Source organism: Anser brachyrhynchus (assembly GCF_964034855.1).
Source record: "Anser brachyrhynchus genome assembly, chromosome: 1".
NCBI lineage: Eukaryota > Metazoa > Chordata > Aves > Anseriformes > Anatidae > Anser > Anser brachyrhynchus.
In genome coordinates, this window is record NC_137694.1 from 97,843,048 (window position 1) to 97,863,500 (window position 20,453).

Consider the following 20,453-nt stretch of genomic DNA (forward strand, 5'->3'; position numbering starts at 1 on the left):
ATCCACAAATGTGTTTAGTCATCCTTACCACAGGGGAAGAATGTAAGTAGGGAATTTCTGTCTGACAAAAAACCTGCAAAGTGATAAAGCTTCTAATTTTGACTTCAGTGGAAATTTTGCTTGAGCATGGATTCAAAGGATTTGGCCTATGCTTTGCAGATGACTGGGATTCAAGCATATTATTACTTAGATAATCGTTTTGCTAGAATCATCAAGTGTGCTCTTAAAAGGACTGGAGGGAATGAGTTTGACAAGTGATCAAAGAGATCAATTATTATTGTGTCCAGTAGACATAAAGTGTCCATTGGACACCAGCTGGATGGGCAGAAGAGAGGAATTAATGCTATTTAGTTTTAGGGTGCTAACATAAAAAGTAGAGTAATTTCTTTCCTTCCCAAAAGCATGGTTGGCATTTATATTGCCATTCCTTATGTAATGAAACTTTCCTAATATTTATTATTTATCAAAAATACTAGTTTTGAATGTTTCCCTAAGAAGCTAATGAACCCAATTTTTATTTCTAATTATAAAAAGCAGGCGGCTCTTCCTAACAGGCCAAATACTGAAATCCTTGCCCAGCATTTAGACTGTCCACTGTTACAGATGCAATGCGACCAAGATTCCCCATGAGAGCTAGCTAGTAAGTCTGGAGAAATCTGGCCAGGCATCTTGATAATGAAAAGAAATATACGGGCTGTGCAGCCTCATAACTTTCGTGTCTGGAGTCTGTTTGTTTTTTTTTCTCTCCATTGAGCACTCTTTCCCTCCTCTGAAAAGATGTGGAAGGCAACAAGGGAAAAAAAAGCAACAACCCATCACAGAGTTGATCTGAATCTCCCCAAAGAAGCAGACAGAAAAAATGTCGCCTCAAAAGCAAATCCCAGGTGAAAGCTCCACGTCTCAGTTTTGTAGAGCTAAAGAAGAGAAGGGATGCAGATATTCTTTACTCCGGAACAACCTAGCCTCTAAACTTGTATTTAGAGCTTGTAAGTAGCTCTTTGTTTAGCCTTTGATTTTGACAGGTAGCAATAATTTGGCACTATTGCTCAGAGTCCATCTCTTTTATTTGCTATATGTTATAACCAACTTACATCTGCACACGTCATTGCAGAATTTGGCCATGAGATCTTGAAAGTAATGAGCAGTTCTATGACTCAATTGTGATATTGGTTTCTTCAAAACCTATTCCGTCAAAACTCTGTGAAACTGCAAAAAGGATATGAAGATAATATCAATACACACTGCAGCTGGCTACATAAGGAGTTGTAGAGGAAGAATAAGGGTTACCAGAGCAGGAAAATACTGTTAATTACTTAGCATTGTTTCTTGAGGCATAATACCAGTATCTGGAAACTGCACATTCCTACCTGTATACCACATCAATATTACAAGGAATAAATCTTTCAAGCAGAAAAGAGAAACTGAAAAGAGAGATGAAACAAAAAAAAAAACCAACAACAAAAAAAAAGAAAAAAGAAAAAGCAACCCAAAAATGGTTGCTTTATATATATAGCACTATATATTATCTGCAAATGTTCAGCTGGTAACTTAACTTGTCTTACTCCCCCTTTCAGCAAAACTATGAGCATCACAACTGTCAGATTTCTTCTCCGGTGTGTCCAGTGATGGAAGTTCATAAAAAGCTAAAGGATAATGCTCAGTAGAAGCCAATAATAAGTTTGTGTTAAAATACCCACTTAATAAGAATGCCACTGAGACGGTGAATTTCCACCTTGGGTATGAAACGCTGGCATACTCAAGTTTCCCCTGTTTGAGGGGCTTAGGCAATGCTCTGTTCAAGAAGCTACAGATAAGCCTGTACTCCCATTATTTTGTTGTGAATTAGCTCAGCAGAACGGACTTTTATTCTGATATGACTCAAGCAAAAAGTACTCTGGACAGATATACCAGAAAAACAGAAAATACCCCACAAACAGCAATCATGTCGTTATTATGTAAAGTGTTTACAGGATTAGGCAGTAACAGCAGTGACATGATAACACATAGTAAGGCCTCATCCTGGAAGGCTCTCTCGTCTGAATAATCCTAAATAAGTGTGTGCAGTCCTTTGCAGGGATTGTAAAGTGCAGAAAACTATGAAATTTGGGTGGAAAGAGATCAAAAAGCTCAAGCACACAGTAGTGGTGTGTCTCACTTAAAATTCTACAGAAAACAAACAGAAATTCATAAATAGGATTGTCTCTGACTTTTGATCTTGTCTGTGGGACACAAGATCTCTTCCCTGAGAATAAATACACCAAAGCAAAAGCAACCCCTCCCTTGACATTTTATTATATTTCTGTAATTGTCTCGATATACCAGATCAATTGCATTTGAAAATGCAGCTATTAAACCATAACTAGACCATCTTCGGAGCCTTTGTTTGTCAATTGCATCAAACAACAATTCTTCTGCAGACAAGAAATCAGACTGTATTTTCACAATAATTGCAAGTCATTTCTAGGAGAAAGAGGTAGCAACAATACCCAAGGAAATAAAATAACACACTTTTGTGCTTTCCCATCAAACCCGATAGTGGTATGGGTTTAAATCAGTCAGAGGCAGCTACGCGTGAGAGATTGCACTCTGCAGGCTCTATCAGTCAGAAGTCAAGGATACACGTCCATGATTTATCATACTTTTCATGGTAATTAGCTAGAGTGCCATTTTGCTTCCAGTAGCATCACTCAACTTTCTTTTTTTAATTTGGTCTTTTTTTCTGCAAATGAATTTACATATTTCTCAGTCTCTCATCCCCTACTATGTTTTATTTATGAATATAGGCCTTCCTGATGGTAACTTTAATGTGAAGAAGGTAGTAATTAGTGTACCTATCTGCTAAGTTAATCCCTTTCCCACAATGTCTGCAGAGAAGTTTAAGGTAAGTAACAGTTTACAGTCAATATTAGGTTTAATTATGCTTAATGAGGGTAACTGTCTCTGTTTACTAACTGCACCTAGGTGTGTAGCTCCTATATGAGTTTTTCTCCCAGCCTCATTCTGCACTGTTAATAGTGCCACTGTGCACGGTATGTGTGGTGCTTTAATGCATGAAACTGCTCCAGGAGAGCCAAGCAAGTGAGGCACCTGTTTCAACTCAGATTCAGTGGTAGGAGAACAGTCTTAAAACAATGGCAGCTTTGTGTAAGAAGGAAGTTTTGTTGTCTGGTATTTGAGTGTATGCAGTATATCAGGGAAAAAAAAAATCAGACATTCCCCAAGCCCCTCTTCTTAAAAAAAAAAAAAAAAAAAGAAATGAAATCAAAATAAATACATAAATTTAAATTAAATTAAAATAAATAAAACAAAGCACTTGTTCCCAATTTTAAGAGATCATCCCCCAAAATGTTTCCTGTAGGAGTTACTACACCCATTTGGTTCATCTAATGCTACGTTAACAATCCATACCTTAAAGGAAGTTACACAAAACAATGAAGGCTTCTTGTCTTACTCATATTGCAGCTATCCTACAGAGCTAAAAAGTTTCTAGAGATAACTGGAGACTACACTAATGTCATCTTTTAACTTTATACCAGAAAAAAAGACAAAAACAAAATGTCACATCCAAACCCACCTAGACTCTAGCTGCTCCATTTTTAGTCTGTTGCTTCAGCCTGCAACTTCCTAAAATGATAATCTAGATTTGAGTTTACTTCATTACTTTTTGCCATAATATTTTCCTTTGTGACTTCATGTATTACCCCCTCGGGAAATTCATGCAATGGGAAATTTTTATACATATTTATAACAACCCATGAAAAATGTAACTAAGTCTTTGATTCCCTAGGATGCATGGATTTGTTTTTTGTTATTTTTGTGTGCATGTGTATGTGCGTGCACACGCATGAGGCACTACGTGTGCAGGAGAAATGCCTAAAAACAAAGCAATTTGATTTCCAGTGAGAAACGGAACTAGAACACACAAAAATTGTTCTGTAAAAGGAGAGGTTAGTTCATATGCTATTTCCACGGCAGTAAGAAGCAAGTTCTGCATTTTGTTCATATCAGGGAAATGTGAAGTTTACTTAGACATAGCTTAGGGGGCTTGTTTGTATTTCTGTTTTCTTTTTTGGCCTAGTGAGCACTCTGCATGAGTCCACATGTTCCCTCCTTATTTTTGGCATTGGCAAGACTTCAAGAAGAAAAAATCTTTGGTTAGAAAATTGTTTAAAAAAGGGGGAAAACCTTCAGCTTTTGTTTTTAAAAAAACACCCAATTATTTGAATGTCAAAGTATTAGTTACTAAAGTAAGATTTTATCTAAAGGCTAAATTCTAATCCTAGAAGCTCAATCCGGATCAGCATGCTTTGATTGTACAAGTTTTAATATCTAAGCTCAAGTCTCTTTCTTAAGGTTTGTATTATTTCCACAACGGGCCAGACTATAACCCTAACATCCATATTACTGGATGTTATATCCATATTACTGGATGTTAGGGAAAAGAATTCTAAAAAATAAGTGAGATTTTGTAACCGAGTGTCTTTCCTTCTCAATACTGTGTTCCAGAAAAACGTGATCTAAACATTTAAAAACAAGTCTAACTATGATGCAAAACTAAGAGCTACTTAATGAAAAAGTAGACACCTGCTTTCAAAGTGACAGTATATTCTTCTCTTTGCCATTTAAGACATCCATATTCAAATAAACATGGACTCCATTATGAGATGAAAATTATTTACATGCACATATAATTTTTTCAGAGAACTAAGGAGGATTTTTATCCAAGAAAGGAGCAGAAGTAGGAAGGGTCACTTTACTGTTTGAACATAAAATCCAGCAGCTAGTTTAATTTAATGAGTTAAAAAACTACGGAATGATTCTAAGGATCTTGAAAATTTAAAGAACTCTTGATTTCAAGCATATGTTATGAAAAAATCTAAGTGAGTAATGTATACACTACTTAATATAAGTGGCCAATACCAGGAAAGGGCATATTCAAGATACTTCTCACCTGCTGCTGCCTTGCAGTTACTGCCATAAACAACGTTTGGGTGACTGAACCTGTTTATGAAGCAAAGTCCTAGAATTAGAGGCAACAGGATTACCTGCAGGCCACTGATGCTCAGTGTACATACACGTGTAACTGTCTCCTCAAAAATCCACAGGCAGATCTCCAAACCATAGCAGGTAGATCTCCCTGAGAGGAAGATGGAACTGTGCGTTATTATGAAAATTTGTGCAGCTCCCTTCCCCAGACACTGGCTAGAAAAAAAACACCACACACTTCTCTGCAGAGCCTGGGAGAATGGTGGGCTTGCTTACTTGGCTCAATGTGGATAATAACTAGGCTTTTCCCATTACAGTGTTGCCTCCACACACCTCTCTGCTCAGATTCACCAATTATAATGAAGAACCTTGGGAGGATAAGGATTTTTAAAACTAATTGCAAGACAACCAAAGAAAAAACTGTTTTTCAAATGTCCAGAGTTTGCTTCAGAAAAATCATTTTTTTTCCCAAGATCTGGGGAAGTTCAGTCACCTCTAAATGAATTCAAGAGTCTGCTGCAGTACAGTGTATCAACAGAGAGGAAGGAGTCATGCTCCCTTGACGACCTCTGAAACAAAGACGAGAGTCTCCAGTCTTGCTTGAGGAGCTTACCTGAGAAACCTACAGTTTGACGGCCTCCAGAATATCAAGGAGGCTTAAAGCATATGTTCAAATCATGTTTATATCTCAGGTAAGCACTTGGGACTTGAACATCGTGTTTTAATCACCTACCAATCAAACTGTTAGAACATAACTTACAAGAGAACTCTTACACATGGGAATTGAGATCTTGGGGCCAAACCCATCTCATAAAGAACATCTACATGTGCCTATAAACATCATTGTAAACATACTTTCATATAGAGGAAGGAAAATGTTTCTGATCACAGTTCTGCAAATGACAATTCAGATTATTAAAAAATTAAAGGCAGATTCTGTATGTAATGAAAATACTCTGTGAGTGACTAAGTAGCAACATTTCTTGATCCTTTATTTTCTTCAAAATTGATTTCTTGCCAGGAAAAAAAAAAAAAAAGCTTTCAGCTGCTTGTCTCTCAGAAGAGACTGCCTACTTTTGCAAATTCCCTCTGCCTTCCTTAAGATATGCCTTCTGAAGGCAAAGGGACTCACGTAATCCCCAAAGTCCTATTAATATCAATAAGAATGATACAGGTTTGATTCAAAACAACCAGAGGGAATGGCTACAATGGGCTCAAAGCTGGTTTTCAGAGTCAGAATGGTCTGTATCATCTACTTGGCGCTAAAACATGCTTGCTGCTGCCATGCAAATGGTCCAGCTCATACTGCTGCTGACTTCTTGCTGTCTCTCATCTTATTGTCTGATATTTTATTTGCTGGTACAGGAGAAAGAGGGGTTTGGTCTTTTAAATGACCCTCATTTCTAATAGCACTGAGTTAAGTAGCAATGCTGTCCTGCTATTGATACTACTGCATAACGTAGGTTGGTCTTGACTAGAAGGTTTACAAACTTGGATGAGACACATGTAGGGTGTTCAACGGCACCACCACAATGTCACCATGCAAACATTTGAATTAGCTCTAAGAGAAAAATAGATGTCCACCTATAGAAAGAGGGTGTAGGGAGAGAGAGAGAGAGAGATGCTGAGACAGAGAAAGAAAGGGAAAGGGAAAGGGAGGGAGACAAAGAAAGGAGGGAAATTGGGAAGAAAGGAGAGATGAAGGGGGAAAAAGAGGGAGGGAGGAGGAAATTAAAAAGAATTTCAGAGTACTACTCAGTGGAAGATATATCTATGGAACTTTATGGGACACAGTAATGTTTTGAGGAGAAAATTTTGTTCTACCAGATGGAAGACTTACCACTCCCTTTAACAATTAGTCCCTTGCCAACCCAAGTTCTAATTGCATGAACTGTAGTAGCCAAGTGCCTACTGGGTTTAAAAAAGACAACATAAAAGAAATCTGACCGGGGGAGAAAATCTGACCAGAAGAAAAAACAAACAACAACAAAAGCAAAAAACAACACACTGCCCTGAGCTATCCACTGAAGAAAACTACCTTTCTCAAAACAAACACCAGAGATACTAAAGATCAGTATTTTAATCTGTTTGGACATCTGAATATTGACATCTGGACAGCAAACTAACTATTTTTTCTTTTCACTGAAGGTAAATTGAGTCAGTGAAAGAGAAGAAAGGCTTTATTACCAAATTTTGTTCTATGTCCCAAAAATGCTCATGTGTCATCAAAAATGTGTCATCTGTACCACATCCACCAAGTATTACAAGATGACCCACACTTAAGATGAAAAAAATCTGACTTAAAGGAAAGTTTTGTCTTGGCTTCCACCCCAGCAGTCAATACAACTGCATATATCTGAGCAAGAACCATGGTGGTTAAATACCTTCTTCTGAATCTCAAAAGACTTCACTGATGTTCTGTTTTTTGCCCGTACTTTTTTTCACTCCCAGCGGACAGGGACGATATCTTTTTCGGAGAGAATGTGTCAGATCATGGCCCCTGGCAAATCAACATGAATCGCTAAGAAAGAAAATTTTAACATCCTCCAGCTCCACTTTTAAAGTGCTAAATGAGGAAACCTGTTGTGCTAGTGTGTTGATTAGAGGAACTGTAAATGTCTTTACCAAAATAAAACATTCTCTCTCCCATCTTTTCTTTTTATATAGGAAAGTATACACACTGACCTTGCATTGTTAGTTTTACTACAATATCTGCTGAAAACCACAATGCGTATACACGCAGGTAAACATAAACACACACACACCACTGAACTTTGTGTTGGCAGCCAGACTGTGGTAACCCATGTCCCCTGGGCAGCAATCAGCTATGAAGGAACAGGAAAAAGTGAGTGTAATGATTAACTAGCCCAGTGGGCTATTATTCATGGAAGGTAGAGTAGCAGCATTGCAGACTGTGATGCTGGTCGCCTCTCCCTCTGGAATGCTGCCGGATGCCTGGAATCAAACTTAGCACAGAAAAAAAACAGCAAATCTAATGTCAACATAAGAAAGAAGCTGAATTTTGCCTCCTGGACTCTGCATGTAAGGAAGAAACTTGCAGGAGCAAAGATTTTCTGTTAAGCTTGATGTTGAAAGGATATGACAAATATTCCCATTTATCAAATATGTATGTGCAGTTTATGGTAAGACTAATAAGGTTATTGGTATCAGCTATAGGCAATTATTTTCTATACAGCATGAAGTAAACAACTTTAATGGCAACTGGCAAGTACCAATGTTGTTAGGAGCAGCCATGGTATTAATATTGGAGCAGATGGTTAAAGGGCATCCATTTAGTTGAAAGACTAAACAAGGGGTTTCCCTCTAGCCAATCAGGGAAAAATCAAAGTCGTCATAGCTGTTCCCCCTCCGTTGGTGCTTTACCCTGCAGTCCCCAGAAAGCTCCAGAAATTCCTTCAAAATTCTTTCAAATCTTTCCAATACTTTTCAAGTAGTGCATCAAAGGTGAGCATACCACAACGCCCACTGTACTTCTCCCACTGTTACCGCAGTCAGCATTTAGCAGTGAGGCAATACACTACTGCCTGGACTTCAGCTTTGGGAAACCAAATTCAACCTGATCTCTTCTAGTTTTCAATGATTTAACCTCATCAGTCATGATAAAGAAGAAAATTAAAGTTTAAGCTTTTTATTATTTTTTTTACAACAAAAGCATTTGCTGTTTATTTAAGAAGACCTTGAAAAAAACTATTTAGAAAAAAAAAAAAAGCAAATTCTTTCTTTCAATAAACTCTCTTTCCCTCTGAAAGGCTTTGCTCTGTGTGTGGATTATTCATTTACTTTAATTATTTTGAAGTGCCTCTGTTCGAGTGGGCAGGAGTTAAGTATCCACAACATCAGCGTAAGTCCTAGAACTAGTTGTTGTAAACAAAATGTTCTGCAGTGGCCTAAATCTGCATAAGTAGCAAGCCTTGAGAATTTTGGAAGTTCTTTTCCACATAGAGTAATTCTGGGAACCCTGAAACCTATGGGACCCAATTCCCTGAGCATATATTGTGGGACTTACATTGTATAGATGGGTCATATCTCTCTAATCAGGAATGCAGATATAAATCCTTCTTCTCATCTTGTAGGAAAACAAACTTGTTGCTCCTATTTGAATGTGGAAAGCAAAATCTCACCTGTAAGAGGCTGGTACAGACAATGCAACTGGCCAGACATTTTCATCTACCACAAATAAGGGTTTATTAGGACACAATGACCAAGTGATATAACAGAACTCAGAGAGTCAGAACAACATAAGCAACTAGGCACATAATCAAAAACAAACAGCAATCTTTCATAATCTCTGTAATCACCTCTCTTTGTCTCACGCACATCCACACATATACCCATGTACAGTAACAGGAATACGTAAGTTGTTGTCCCTTGTTAAATGTTTTCATTGCCCAGATGTCTTCCTGGTTAATAAATACACACGCTAAGAACAACAAGAAAACAAGCTCTAAGAAAAAGCCCTTGGAAAACTTCAGACGGAAGACTTTGGATGTAGTTATGTGAAGACATTCACAGAAGGGAGAAGAAGAACAAAGTCTGAGGAAAATATACAAGATTAAACTATTATCACTTCACATGCAGTGGACTTTGACTTGAACAAGGACTCCAAAAATAAACACAACTAACATTTAAATCACAAGCTCTATTTTCAGTGACACCCTTTCTCACGTGACTGTATGTACACTCAAAAACAAAACCCCAGCAGCTAACATCCACAGCTTTGAGAAATTTTGATCCCAAGGATCGAGCTAACATCCAAACTTTCCATTGCGTCCACAGGCTTCTACGATTACATTCTTAAATAAAAGCACAAATGAAACGAAACTAAAACCAAAGAGAGAGAAACCAACTGAAATCAGCTGAAATGAGCATATGGAAGGTATGATGTAGACATCTGGAAAACCAGAAAACATCACCTCTGGTAAATCTCGTTTTGTATGTCTCCCCACTTTCAATCTGCATTCCTGTTCCTTGTGCATACTTCCACATAAATGTATAGCTCCTCTGCACTGTTGCCAATAGTTACACCCAATACTTACAGGTAAGCCTGCAACTCTCTTCCTCTACAGAGGTAAAAGAGAATGGAGGGAAATCAACAGCATGAAGGAAGTATGAAGTATGAAAACAATTCTGCACTTTCTCACCCGCAGTTGGTTATATCTTAGGAACAGTTGCTTTAAAATACAAGTTGTTGTTGAGGTTTGATTTAGAAATCCCTGTCAGTTTTGACATTCAGGTGAAAGTATTACTGCTGGCTCCAGAACAATTTGCATATCTTATCACTAAATAAAATGTCTGAGGTGTGTACCAATCTGATGAAATTATAAACAAGAGTCCACATAAGCACACGTCTTCCTGTTTGATTTCTGTCCTCTTCACTAATCTATAATAAATTATATGATCATCTCATTCTAGCCAGAGGTTTAACTGTGCATGTAAAAAGGAAAATGATAGCAGCCTATTCTTTTTCACACTTTACAGCTGAGAACCTGACAAAATTGTGGATTTGGTGAACAAGCAGAAAAGCTTATTTTGTTACCATCTACCCCTCTTTATAAGCCACACAACTGGTAGAAAATCCCATGTATTTATGTATCTTTAAAAAGTCTCCCACACTCAACATAAACAAGTAAATAAATACAATAAACTACACCTTTTTTTACTGCAATGACTAATATACATGCTTAACTTTATGTCCTGCAATTAATCTCATCTACTTCAACAGGATTACTCATAATGCTGTGAGTGAAATACATGTGTAAATCCTTGCAGAATCATGGCCTGAATTGCCAGCAGTATTACATGGAACAATTAAATGCCCAGGCCTATAATGGCTCTTCAGAAAGATTATAAGAAATCTTTAGGCATAAGAGGTAACAAAATCTACTCCAGGGAGAAGCTATGAGAAGAACAGTGTTCAGGGAATTGTCTTCCCTTGGGAAATTCACCTGTCACCACATTCTTCCAGTAACATTACATGCACCTTCTTCATCTACCAGTTATCACCTTCGCTCACCACTCTTCTCACTCATCAAAAACCTTTCTCCTTCTCCGCACATCCTCCTGCAGCTGCTTTGTGCCAAAGGAGACAGGAGATACATCTCACTTCTTTTTATTCTTTTGTGCAGTAAAACAGGAGTAGAGCACACTCTGGCCCTTATATTGACTACCTTAGTAACAAAACAGTTCACATGCTAATTAACTGAGCTGGGTGCACAATTGAACACTGCCACCAACTTTGCTTCTTAACCTGCTACTGAATCATTCACATGCTAGTCTCTTAACCCTCTCACTGAAGATTATTTGTTCAGTATACCCTATGGACAATCCTTAATCTGTATTTTCTTTACGTGAGTTCATTACAAGAAGCTGCTGATCAAAATGTATACAAATTGAATATCCAAACTGTCTAGTTCCACCTCCTGATGAGTAGCTTACCACCTGGCTTCCTATGTAAATACTCACAAATGCTATATCAATTTTTTTCTCTGTACATTATTTAGTGTTTGACTAAAATCCATGGCTTCCACAAACACTTCCGCTTGACAAAGTCAATTCCTTAAAAGTTCAAATGACTATTTGTCACTAACATTTCACCTCTACTAATGAACTGCAAAAATGAATGATAGAAAATGCAAAGCTGTATTATGCTTAGCAGTTAACATTTTAATAAGGAGGAGATTAGCAATTTTTAATACCTCCAGTGCTTTGTTATATACAGTAGCACAATAACTGAATATTTTAATTGCTAATTATTTAGACCTCATTCAGTTCTCACTCAGGCAAAACTCCCATTGAGGGACTCTTGCCTGAGAAAAGAGCTACAGGATTTGTCTTACTGTAATTTGAAAAAAAACACTTTATATATCATAAAAACTATCAAGTTATAGTGAGACAAAAATCATTAAATCCGTAGCAATATTAAACCCTACTGAAAGTCCCACTGACTCCTAACGCCAATGTTTTTATATTAAGTAAAATAGATAATTGCAGTTTACCAGTTGTAACTTACCTGCATAATTTAAGCCCAGATATGTTGGTGCTCTTAAAGAGATCTAATAATGTTTTGAGTCTTCTTATCGTACCCCTGCTTTTCTCCTGTGGGAAATCTCAGTTCAAATGTGATAGGGAAATAGCATTTCCAAACAATTACGGTATCAACACCTGTAGAAACCCAAAAAGTAGCATTTGATTTTACCTTTTGACTTCGGACTCCAAAAGGGTTAAGAGCAGCTCTCAACACTTCTTTTTTATGCTGCTGTAAAGAAAAAAAAAAAAAAAAGAAAGAAATTTTAAAAAATGCTTATGTTTACAGATTTGTGCACACAATACCTTCAGTTTTTATAACAGTCAAATAACTACGAGTTCAGTGGGGGAAGTGGGTGGAATGCTGTATATATATAAACATATAACTATCTGAAGGAAGAACAAAAAAGTCCTACACATTAACGTTTAGCACACAGGTGACAAACAAATAAGCTAATTGTACTAGTATCCAACCTGTCACGTTACAGGTGAACTTCAGAGAGAAAAGTTACACAACTGAACACCAATTTAGCAGAGAGTGATTCATACGACTTCATGCTTTAAAAAAAAAATTAAAAAATCTCATTTTTTCCATTAAGTGTAGTTTCATTCCTGCTAGGGATAAAAACAAATGGGTGTCACAACTGAAGTTTCACCAGTTATGTTTGCCATTCAAATGCATTCGTGGGAAAAGTTACAGGTAAATACTCTAACAGTTCAAGAGTTTAAAGAGGTTCTTTTATTCTCCTTAAATGAAGAATTGTGTATAATGTCTTTGCATCTGTCAGCTATAAATGGCTTTAATGACTAGAATGCTCAGAAAATCTCTCTATAGGCTGCTTTTTGAAAAAAAGAATTAAAAGCAGACTTAGAACCATATAACACTAATTAACAAAATGTTCAGAACTGGCTGCCAAACAGTTGAGGATGGAGTATTTTGAAGTCAGAAATGAGACTTGGGCACTCCACTTCCACCAAGTCAGAGTATGGTTTAGGGCCCTAATTGGCGTAACTTCCAGTTCCTGTTATGAGAGGTTCACTCTGGTTACAGCTCCCAAACCCACTTCAGCAGGGCTTCTTGCTTCCTCACAGGAGTTGCAAGATCTTTTCATTGCTCCCAAGTGCTGACCTTCCACCTGGGAACCCACGTCCAAATCTAATAACCAGCTCAAGTACGGCAGGAATGGGCTAACCAAGCCTACTGGTATTCTGTAATCCTTTGCTGGTGAGGGGTTTTCAAAGCTATCCACAAAGGCATTTTAATCACTGAGATTTTGACCCCCTTGCCATACTGCAGAACTGATTCAATGGCACTTATTTGTCGTAGAGTTGTTTCTCCAAAGCTCATATGATTTGCTGCCTGTTAATCTGTTAGCGGACCTGTGATCTGTTACCTGCTAAAAGCAATTTGTTAACAGAAAAGAACTGAAAGAACTACTTTTTGGAGCAACTTTGCTTATTTGGAAAGAAAGGACACAAAGCATTGTTTTCTCAGGTTAAAGAAGACATAATGACAGCAGGCCTTCTGGCTCATTGCTCCCAAGCCTGACTTCCCACCAGATCCTTGCTACTACAGGTGCTACTACAGGTGCTACTACAGGTGCTACTACAGGTGCTACTGTTTCCACCTCGGTGACACGCTCACAACTTCATTTCACACCTGCAGCCTTCCCTTAGTTTTCTGGGTGCTTCCTACCTCTGATCATCACCAGCAAACCATGCCCCAGGTTCTCCATCTGGGGAAATTTCTCTGGCCTACGTGGGTCAGCTGTGAGTGCACAGAGCACACAGTCTGTTAGATGGTGGCTTCCACCGCTTTCAGGGAAGGAGGTTTATTTTGCTGGAACTAAGGCCGTGCAGCATGTGCTTTAGCTTTCATAAGGTCTGCTGTTGCCTGAATAGACACGCCGGGCGGCAGCTGGTAGCACTTTCCAACATTACACAACCAGGATCTCGAACAGTCTGTCAGTTCTGCGCCGACAATGAATAAAGCAAACCAGGAGGCCTAAAATATTGAGTAACGAGGATCAGGTTTTGACCTTTAGATGCTGGTAGATGTATTGCACGAGTGTATGTTTGATTTGAGCGATACTAGTAGGTATGAAACTGTGCTGTTTGCCTAATGTCTAACTCATCTAACAACTGAAACGCTCTGCACTGGCTGGCAAACTACGTGCTGCAGTGAGAGATGACTTAAATGCCTCTAGAGTGTATTGGGGGAGCCCAGGAAGAGAAGGCGATGCTGGGGAATCGGAAGAGATGAAAAACAGGAAAAAGTACAGGAAAAACCCATTACAAGGTGAAATAAATGTTTTCTGGTTTAAAGTCACTGAGCAGTTGGACCTGTGATGGTGCTCAGGCATTATCTTCTCGAGCTCTTCAAAGTCAAAAGTTTCAGTTTCTCTTCTCTGGTCTACTGGCATTTGAAATTTTGTACACCTACCCATGGCATACATAGCTATCTTTCTGTCAGTTACCATTCTTGCCAGAAAGTACTATACAAAGGTCTGTGTCATTATAACTGCTACGTTTCTTTATTTTCACTACCATTAATTTATCCTTTCCAAACTTTTGAATGCCAGAGTTTAATTAGTGATAACATTTCTGCCACACAGTTTTTAAAAACTATTTTTATATGGAATTTAAATTAATCAAGCCTTATATTTGAGATGGTCATTTGTAGGACCAAGACTGTTAACAGAGCTTATCATATCTAAAATTACAGGCCATTCATTTTGTTTTAAATTCCACCCTCTGTGTTTACATTTAACTTTTTCCCTTGGATCAACAGCTTATTGGTGACTCAAATTATATCAAATACTATGCTCAAAATCTGATGCAGCTGTATGACATCATGAAAAACTATGCACACGACTCAGGAAATTCACTTCGGGTCACCTTGAAAGTTAAGCCCCATGTACTAAGCAAAAGTGAATACTTTGCAGCGTTGGCTCAAAACAGCCTTACTGACTTCAACGTCACAAAATACACAATCCTCACAGAGACTTGAGGTAGATCACAGTAATTTTCCAGAAAAAATGTTTTTTTTTCAATGATGAAGTCAATTAGTTAAAATACTTAGCTGTTTTTTAAAATGTCTGATCAAATCGAGATCTACCACAAAGATAAGAAATACAGAAATGGACAATTTAAATGGTGCTAAATTAAAAATGCCTCTTCTGCTATACCAGTTGATTATACAGTAGTAACAGCATACAAATGCTAACAGTAAAGAACTATATATACTTGCTCACTTCTTTATGTTAATAACTTATAAGCTGCATGGCCTTTTGACTTTTGCTATGAATGAAAAAAATCCTATTCAGTGAACTATCGTCAGATTAAGTGAAACTAAGATAAGTACATTCCATATAAGAATATGTAAAGAATGTGCAAATTTTATTTACTTTTCTCTCAATTTATGGAACCTTTCCCAAGAGGGAGAAAATATTATAGGATGACAACTGTGAGGATCTTCTCTTTTTAAGACTCTATATACAAAGAGTGAATTTCAAGGAACAAGATATATTATTTTAGCATTACTCCAGTCCAGTTCCTCCAAAATACAATCATCATACATGCAAACTAAACTCCTGTAGCAAGTGGATGAAAGGAATCACTGTTGATTAATGCTAAGAATATAGCAGCCAAAAGGATTTCAGATAATGATTCATGGTAAGACTACCAGTAAATTCCTTGGTCTCTTGAGGTTCAGTCAACCTGGCATGAGCATTGGGTAAAGTATGTCCTTAGCAAAATGGACAGTGCATCACAGCAATGCACTTTTAAAAACAAAACAAAAAAACTCAAGTGTGAATGCAATGCTTATGAAAAAGGCTAATGTGGCAAGCTTAAAGGTTGAAATCCTCTCATTTCCAGGACACTACTTTGAGTAGAACGAATTTACTCACATAGGCTCACCACTGCCCCTCTGCCTTGAACTGTGGGATCATGTTGAGTGGTCACATATTGTGACTGGTTCGACCTCTTCCATTGGACGTACAACAACAGAACAATTACTACTAATGTAGTAACATTTTTCATGATACTGACTTCTGTCCACTGAGAACTAGACTTGAGATCTCTTTAACTTGTTTCAAGAGTCAAGCTTGTCTGTCTAGGGGGAAAAATAAATCAAATAACTAGCTTTAAATTTCTAACATAAGGACAGATTTTAGAGAATTTCTACATGAAGACTGCCAAAAACAGACTACTGACCTGACCTGTGAGTGTAAGATAACAAACTGGATATGAATTGGCTTTTTGGCAGGAAAGGTTTTTAAAGAAACAATACTCGGTGTTACAGCACCATTCTTAATGCAGGATAAAATCTTTTAGAAAACAACTTAAATTCTCTGTGCACTTCCAAATTCTACTTGAAGAAGACTATTTGCCCACATTTATCTATACGGAAGACTTGGATTAATAACCCTCTAGGATAAAAACAAAATGACCTTTCAGGCAAAAGTCATGCTATGGAGAAAAGGAAGTAGGTGAGCTTCTGTAACACTATCTACCAGCTTAACTTCCTCTTAACTTTATGTACTGTCTTTATTGAAACAGAAAATGTTGCCTGGAACACAAGAGGCAGAATTTTTAATATTAGAGGTACTAGTAACTAGCATGTATAATTCTTCAGAAGGAAATACCAATGCAGACAGTGAATTAAAACATGCCATGGTAACAGATGAAGACTTCAACTGTCAACAAAATCAGGCTATTAATTCTCACATAAACAGTCTTTTTAAATCTTTGATTTTTAATATACAGTCCAAAGATCACTCTCACATTTCAGCAGCTTTTGTCTTTTAATGCCAATCATTTCAACTGACTTTTCTCACTACCCTGTGCTTTCTCTCACCCTTGGAAAAGGTGAGTGAAAATATCAAATGTTATCTTACTCTGCCAAGACCAAAGGAACAGTTCAAATACTAAAAAAATTAGGCAATGACTTTGCTTAAGGTGGGGAGGGAATGATCAACAGTGGGGTGGATCCCTACCTCTCAGCATAAAAAAAAAAAAAAAAAAGACAAACCCAAATCTCTACTTATTCTCTTTTTCAATCTATGCCTGGTCTAGCTTCTGTAAACAGTAACTGAAAATTACTGGGTAGAAAACATAGAATAATTTTGCTGCTAATCAAGTGCCTTTTGTTTTTTGTTTTTCCCTCAAGAAACAGATACTAAGATTCAAAAGCAACCTGGCAACTTCTTGCCCTGTTCATTACCACTGAGAGTAAAGATGCCCTGACTGATCTGTTCAGACTGAACTACCAGCTACCACAGAGTACAGTCTCACAATGAACAACTCTAAATTTATTTGTGAGAGAAACTCACACTGCTGCTGGCCTCTCTGTACCTACTCAAATGACAAAGAAGATTTCAGACTTCAGAGCCATCACCTTTCACCAAAATGTAAGTAACTCACTTATAAGAAAACAGAAATATTATGTGCCTGGTGGCTTATTTTTTCCTTCAAATGTCTGTTCTATTTCTGAAAGAGGACAAGGCTGAAACTTTTCCTTGACTGAGATGTCGCCTCGTAACAGAATCCTCTATCCCTAGCCACTGGCATCAGAAAGTAAGAATCAAAGGTACTGCTTTTGTCCAAAAAAAAAAAAAATTATCACCTTTAAAAATTAATTTCCTCAAAGCACTGGAAATTGGTTTGGGGGAAAGCATAAGGGAAGAGAGAAAGATGACAATTCTCCATTCTCTCCAGAGACCAAGTGTCCCCACAGATTTTGGTTACTGTGCAACATTTAACTCCTTGATGGCTATTTTCTCATCTCCTCCTTGGCAGAAACTTCTTCAAATTTAAAAATCAGAACATAAGCCAAGTATATAAAAATAAATAAATAAAGCTCAACATCTATAAAAAGTACACAGACTAGCCTGCTTAATTATTAACAGGTAAACACAACAAATTCTGAATTATTTACTTAATCTTTTTCAGCTACAAACCTCAGACTTTTAGAGCATGAAACACATGCTTTATTTTAGGACACAAAGCAGATATTTTATAATGCTGTGTGGACTTTTTTTTTTTTTTTCAGAGGTGGGGTTGTTTTGAAGAATACACACTTCTTATTAACCCCAAAATACCTCCCTCTCACTGAACCCTGCTGGAATTTTAAATACAGAAATAAAAGTTTTAGTACAAAGATCCTGTATTCATGTGTTCACCAGTGAATGAGCTGGCTTGTTTCTGACTTGCAGCTAAGTGAAAACAAGATTCCTGTGAGGCATATATGCAACCTCTCCTGTTTCTGTAAATCTGCTAGAAAGGAGCTGGGTTAAGAGAAGCTGGTGAAGGTTCCAGCCAGAAGTGCTACAAAGAAGGATAAAATAGTCTCAGGCACAAGCCCATTTTCTTTACTCAGTAAAGCTACCCTGCTGAAGTAAACCCTGCCTACCCCTCAAATAAAAGTCAATGCCACAGGTCCCCGATGATCCTACAAGCAACTGGTCTAGGCCCAACCATCTTTACGTTCCTTCTTCCTATGTATAATTATCCCTAAGGCAGTGCTGATCTGGTGCAGTCACTTTTCTGGTGTTGTGTTGAAAATGGAGGAAGTTCCAAGCTCCTTCCTGGAGGTGTGATGAAGCAGTGACAGCCCTGCACATGACAAAGTTGGCGCACACCCTTTAAAGTCTTCAGCAATCAGCAGTGTAGAACAACGCTATCTCCACCTCAGTAACCTCAGGTTGAGAACCACGCAGTCACTGCCGTCCAGAAAAATGCAAAATTATTATCAAGAAACGTGGTAGTGAATCTCAGACAATTTTTCTTAACCAGCCTTTCTTTGGAAACAATGTTATAATATTGCTTTTGAAGCCCTGGATTAGTAAAGGTATATGCAAATATACTGAAGTTGTGTATGTGAATGATGCCACCAAAAATCTATTCCAAAGCTTTCACACACGAGCAGAAGTCTCTACAAGAATTTTAGGATAATATCTGAGAAGGTGTTAACAAACTACTATTCCCTCATCGTTTCTACAAAACTGTACAAATGTGAGGTATTACATCATCTACTCTTAATTGCTATAATGGTCCAACATAATTTGTTTTCCCTGCTTTCAGATATTAATAATTTTGTCAATATTTATGTACCATACTTTGCTCAGCCTTCTAAAACCTTCCAAAGGTGCAATTCAGGAGATGAGATAGTTAAACACAGAGCTGGCTTAGCCTCTAATTTAGGTGGCCTACTTACGTTAGCAACATTTTATTAGCACGTTATGCTTTATGTTTAATATTTAGTACATTGTATGAAAATGGTTTACTGTGTACTGCTCACATAAATGACTTACAAATTCTGTTTGATACATAAGGAAAAATGTATAAGTAATACATGTATTTCTAAATATACCTAACACTATAGAAAATAGGGATAAACAGAAGATGTAGAGAAAACACAAAAATGTATCCAATAATGGAGTTAAAAGCTAGGTTATAATGTGTAGACCAAACAGGCAGAATTGGGGATATATGCACAAAGCCCATCCCTCTTTTAACTTTTCATTTCAAAGCTTCCTCTGGAGGCCTTAGAAGCTCTCCAGCTGAAGGAAAAGATGACTTTCTTGCTGAAGTCTCACAAAGGAGGCAATTGTAATGAAACACACAGGAAATCTCCCCAAATCTTTCATATTTTACCAGACCCAGAAAGACGAAGTAGGATCTTTGCCAGAATTCATGCACACTTTTGGGACCATTTTCACGAGGCACGTAGATTCACTATGTTCTCGTGAATTATGCAGCCCCTTTCCAGTGTGTTCTTAAGCAATGTTAGCTGGAAGCGCCAGTGAAAGATGCCCTGTGAGTGAGCAGTAGGTTGTTCCAAAGGACAATAACTCAGCCAAAACAGATTTAAGTTTTCCTGGAACAGTTGGAGAGCAGTTCTGAGTAAGGCATCCAGTTATCTAGCTACAGGGATATCTATTTTGGAGGTACTGATATTCAAGAATTATCACCGAAAAGGAGTTTTTGTTTGTCTTTACCTCATAGTTATGAGGAAAAGTACACTGGTTTTCATTCTCCTCCTATTTAAAAAGTGAATCAAAGATACACCAACAGGCATTTGTAAGGACCATATAAGGGAAAATTCCTCAGGTTCCTCTGAATTAAGCCTACATGAAAGGACCCATAAGCAGTCCCAGAACAATTCTTACTACCTTGGAAGTGCATGAAGAATGGATTTAGTCTAACGGCTTCAGCTAGGTTCTTCTTAAATTTCTAAGTATTGGTAGCTAAGACAGATGCTAAGGCTTTAGCAAATACCAGACTTGTTTTCTGCGAAAGTATCCGATCACAGAAAAAGCATTTTTTTCTACTGGCGAAGTATTTTCGGTATTATTACGAAAGAACCTTTATTGGCATCCCTGCCAAAATATCAGTTCCAAAGCTTTTCTCACTTTCTT

The 20,453-nt window shown here is 37.6% G+C and overlaps 1 protein-coding gene and 1 long non-coding RNA gene across 12 annotated transcripts in view; one reads left to right on the top strand and one right to left on the bottom strand.

Annotated features, from left to right (window-relative positions):
- Positions 1–20,453, bottom strand: part of LOC308188313 (uncharacterized protein) — a 421,245-nt gene that overhangs the window by 347,880 nt on the left and 52,912 nt on the right. For all 11 annotated transcript variants that reach the window (XR_013945384.1, XR_013945385.1, XR_013945386.1 and 8 more), the window contains exon 2: positions 12,203–12,262. The gene's annotated coding sequence lies outside the window, so the exon portion shown is untranslated. The remainder of the gene's footprint in view (positions 1–12,202; positions 12,263–20,453) is intronic.
- LOC308188316 overlaps positions 12,274–20,453 on the top strand; it is a 42,134-nt gene continuing 33,954 nt past the window's right edge. The window contains exon 1 of the long non-coding RNA XR_013945399.1: positions 12,274–17,444. This is a non-coding gene — a long non-coding RNA (uncharacterized lncRNA). The remainder of the gene's footprint in view (positions 17,445–20,453) is intronic.